Raw genomic sequence first — 5000 nt, 5'->3', positions numbered from 1 at the left:
GGTCCCCCAGAAGTCATACCAGCAGAGTTCCTTTGGATCACACGTTCATACGACGAAACAGATCCTTTTCTGAGGTTAAAAACCTGGCTACCGGTCTATTAATTAATCATTTGTCAGAAAGAAATTCCTGTCATCTTTAGAAAAAATAGACACGCATTGCTTACGTGTGGTAGTGAAGTAACACAGCAATTTATTCCATATTGTCAACTGAGCTGCGTGTTGTCTTCCAGGAGATTCGGGTTGTTTTTGTGTAACAAGCTCTAACAAAGCACGATATTGTTTTGGAATTGTTTATCATTGTAATGCCATGGTAATGCCCTCTGAGAAGACATGTGGTTACATGCAAAGTACTGAACCCAGAAAGATTGAAGAAAATAAAAGGGAATCGAGAAACATTGGCTTCTGGGCTGACATGTTGATCATTTTCAAGTTGCCTAACAAGTGTTAGCGTGCACTCTGAGCATCTGACAGATTTGTAATACAAAAGTTTACTAAACTTAACTCTTCCTGTCCGGCGGGGTTAGTATCTGGATGGGTAACCTTAAAAAATATACTTCTTCGTATAACAGAAGCATTGGACCGAAAATTCTATTATAACGCTAAGAAATGCGAACTAAGCAAGGTACAGATTTTGTTAGCTTGCTTTATGCAAAACAAATATTGATGCAAAAGTAAATAAATATTGATACACAGATTTTGTTAGCTTGCTCTATGCAAAACAAATATTGATGCAAAAGTAAATAAATATTGATACATAGTTTTTAGGAAGAGCACAAAGAAGTTTCCAGAACGGTGGATCGAGAATATAATATTTTGCCATCAGCAATTAAATTTACGACATGAAAACAACATTAATTTTGAGCCGCCAATATAAAAAGTTACGATCAGCGACAAACATTTTGGGAGATTTTTGCTAGGTTCAATTTTGTTATTTTACTTTTGGCTGCACAAATAAATCGCAAAATCGAAAGTGACATCGAATTCAGCGGGCGCTGTGATCAAGTTAACGCGGTGAGTTTACTCGTGAAACAGTGAAGCATCTGAGAAGAGACGCTAACCTCATTTTGACACGAAAATGCTTTACTATTGCCATAAAAACTATCCAGTGAAGCTCGCATATTGCACAACATAATGAATTCATAAAGGCCATCTTTTCCAGCGAAATATTTTTTTAAACAAAATAATTATTAAAGGTGTTCGATTCGTTCTCTGTCTTTGTTGGACCCATAAGTTACCAGAGAATTTTCCATTTGGTTTCAGTGTTCTACATAACAGCCCACTTGGTAAAATATTAGAAAAACAGCTGACTTTGATTTCGGCTCGACAGGCGATAGATTGTTGTTGCTCGTCGCTTTTAAGATTCCAGGTATTTGTTTTTCACCAGGTATTTGTTTTTCACCTAGTTTATCCAACTGACTTTCCATTATTGAGTTCCATAAGGGTACATTTTGTTTAAAGAGCCACTATAACGCCATTCGCGTTACATGACTTTCGACGCCCTTGCAGGTTAAGTTAATCATTCTACTGTGTCCACCAGAGAAATCTACGCATTTCCACTATCCTCCCGATCCTAAGAAAATACGCGCAGAAGGCTCTATGCACAAAGCCACCATTTATCAGGGGAGTGACAGGCCAGACTTTCACCGACACGGAAAATAAAAAAAACGACCAAATGCTACGCAGATTCCGACAGGGTTTAGCAACCCAACAACACTACTCGAAACTTCTCGAATACTCAGGAAGGTGCTTGAAAATTGACGGTGTCATCTTAAATCGTAGGCTGCGAACAGCTGACCTCTTCGTTCCACCACTAGCTATAAATCAGGAGCCCATGACTAGGTGCGAACAATTCCCATACTGATATAAGCCTCATTTTTACAGACCAATCTATTTTTAAACTAACTTTTCCCTCGGGGGAAAAAAGCTGGACGAAGTTGGAGGTGGATGAGTTGGATAGGAAGACCAAAAAGATGTTAACATCCAACGAAGAATGTTCAACCACTACCTTGAAAGTAGTGAGGGGAACCTGCTGAAGCATGATACAATTGAAATGGGGATATTGAGTGGCTAGGTAGAAAGTAAAGGGGACTTCAAGAAAAGGAAGACGGATGAGGTAAAGAAGGCGATCCGGGAGATGACGCTGCAAGGCAAGTTTTACAAAGAAACTGAGGAAATGAAGACCGAGGTGTCTTGGAACTGGTTGCCCAAAAGGTGACCTGAAGATGGAGACGGAGAGTCTGCTGATATTAGCCCAAGACCAGGCTGTGAACAAAGATGCGATGAAGAGATGTGTTTAGAAGACGGCGTAAGGAGAATACACACTACACTGGTCATTATGCAAAAACGTATGGGTATGAGGGCAGTAATCACTGGTACCAACATCCCCCAGAGAGGGCACTAGATGATGCAGACAAGTCAGGCTTCATGACGGACAGGGAGATTGAGCTTGGAAGACCTAACATCGTAGTATTACAGAAAGACCCACGCGAGTGTCAGTTGACCAATGTTGCAATTCCCGGCTGACCAAAACATCGCGATGAAGAAAGTAGAAAAAGATCTCTTGCCTTCTTCCAAAGTGAAAGTCAGCCAAATCGTAATCGGAGCTAGCATTGGGCTCAATTCCATTGAAGCTAAAAAGCCAAATGTGCAAACTCAACATTGACAGCAACATCAGTGTCCTCCAGAAATCTACCTTGCTAGGAACAGCGCACATTTTGAAAAAAAGTACTTGTTGCCTGAGGTCCTTTTTGTGACTTAATAGTTAGAAAAAACACAAGAACTCCAGTACCTTCAGTGCTACGGTGGGAATCCAAGATGGTCACGATGCTGACGACGAAGACGACGATGATGATGATGATGATGTTGATAATAATCAATATGGATTTAAGAGATCAGAGCAATGGTGGCGGCAGGAGGTGGAAACAGTTTTGGAAAAAGCTAGTACTAGAATTTCTGGATTTCTAATCTGCTAGACAAAGAGGAATGGATGCACCTTCTACCTAGTACAGTAATAATAACCTGAAATGTGAAAAACAATAATAATAATAATAATAATAATAATAGTAATAATAATAATAAATGGGTACTGGTGTAGAACAGCTTGGTGCCTTAGCTTACCACGGGAATATGGACGCTCCCGCCCACCAGAGCCTTGGGTGGCACCTTTACCTCATTTGATGAGAGAATGTCAAATATTGAATTTCACACTAACGACGTCAACGCGACTGGAGCTTGTAGTGAAGGCGTTGCGTTCGGCAGGTGTCCTGTGGATCAGCATTGCAGGCCCGGTCGTCATCCTGCTACTGTTGAACAACGATAGAAGAGAGATGGACAAAGGAGGATTACAAACAGTTGTTTGAATGTTACATCAGGAGTGAACCAGGGAGGCGAGGGTACAGAAAAAGGTTGCTAGACCTGTGAAAAGCCCATGACATCAACAACGAACTAACAGAAGTCACCGAGCAGAGATTGGCGGATCAAGCACGCCAGATTAAGAACAAGAAGTGGCTAGAGACATACGAGTAAGACATGAACATCAGGAGATTGAAACTACAGAGAACCATGCCACAGATACACTAGACTATGAACACCAGGAGACTGAAACTACGGAGCTTCTTACCACAGATACACCAGACCATGCAACAACATCTGATGCCCAAGAAGAAGACCAACGTGAAGAGGAACCCCGAATTTTCACTGCGGAAGAATTACAAGAAGAGATCAGCCCAGAACTGGAAGCCCTATGCGACAGGATTACCATCACTGAAGTCATGCGAAAGAACGAAGCTGAAAGCAGAAGTTGGAAAAATCAATGAAACCGTCAAAAGGATTCAGACGCACAACATCATTGAACTGAATTCTTTAATGTGTGCAGCTGCATATGTTTCTACAGAAAGAATGGGAGTGATAAAAGGGAAGGAAGGGAGAAGAACGGAAGAGCCATTCTGGAAGAGAAGGATTGAGGGAAATATACAAACTTGGCGAAAAGACCTGGGCAAGATTGAGGTAGTTTGAAGAGGAAACATGAGACTGAAACAAAGAGAGAGGGGAAAGGTTGAACAGAAAATATCATCTTGAGGAAATTAAAGGGGCACTTTGTATGTCTCAGGCATGTTGAAACAGAAGATCAAGGCAGGGGGAGTTAACATCAAAGGATACGACGAGAGATGTCAACAGTTCAAACCGAACCACCTGTTTAGAACCAATTAGAAGCTGTTCTACAAAACACTAGATGGAAAGGAACGAGGAGAAACGGTGTTACCTGATCCCACAGAAGCAACCTCCTTCTGGAGCAAGATCTGGTCGGAGGAAGTCGGTCACAATAAGAGAGCACCTTGGCCAGAGGATGTAGAGGTGGAGTTCAGTACAACAGAGGTGCAAGAAGATATCAGCATCACTGTGGAGTTTATTAGAAATAGAGTGAGCAAGATGGCAAACAGGAAGGCAGCCGGCCCCGATCTTGTTCAGGGGTTCTGGTTTAAGAAACTGACAGGATTGCACTCTAGATTGCAAGAATGCTTGCAAGACTGTATATGTTAAGGGAATGTACCAGAGTGGACGGTCAGGGGAAGAACAGTTTTGATACAAAAGGACACAGCGAAGGTTGCCCAGGCCAGCAACTACCGCCCTATTGCCTGCCTACCCATGATGTGGAAGCTCTTGACAGGAGTAATGGAAGAGAAGTTATACCACCAATTGGAAAGGAATGGCCTGCTAACAGATGCACAGAAGGGGTGCAGGAAGTGAACCTGAGGAGCCAAAGACCAATTGCTTGTAGACAAGGCATTCCTGAAGAACTGCCGAAGAAGGTTCACAAACTTGTCAATGGCGTAGATAGACTTCAAGAAGGCATATGATATAGTGCCGCAATCAGGGATCCTGAAATGCCTGGAGATGGTTGGGGCTGCCAAGAATATGATCTATATACTCAGCAACAGCATGGTGAAATGGAAGACAGTATTGACATCAGGAGGAATGGCTCTCGGGCAGGTGGACATCAG

At 42.2% G+C, this 5000-nt stretch overlaps 1 protein-coding gene across 1 annotated transcript in view; it reads right to left on the bottom strand.

Moving 5' to 3' along the window:
- Positions 1–5000, bottom strand: part of LOC138009007 (trypsin-1-like) — a 31739-nt gene that overhangs the window by 1027 nt on the left and 25712 nt on the right. The gene's annotated exons all lie outside the window — the stretch shown is intronic.

This window comes from Montipora foliosa, chromosome 6 (assembly GCF_036669935.1).
Source record: "Montipora foliosa isolate CH-2021 chromosome 6, ASM3666993v2, whole genome shotgun sequence".
Classification (NCBI taxonomy): Eukaryota; Metazoa; Cnidaria; class Anthozoa; order Scleractinia; family Acroporidae; genus Montipora; species Montipora foliosa.
This window is presented reverse-complemented; position numbering and strand designations above follow the sequence as displayed.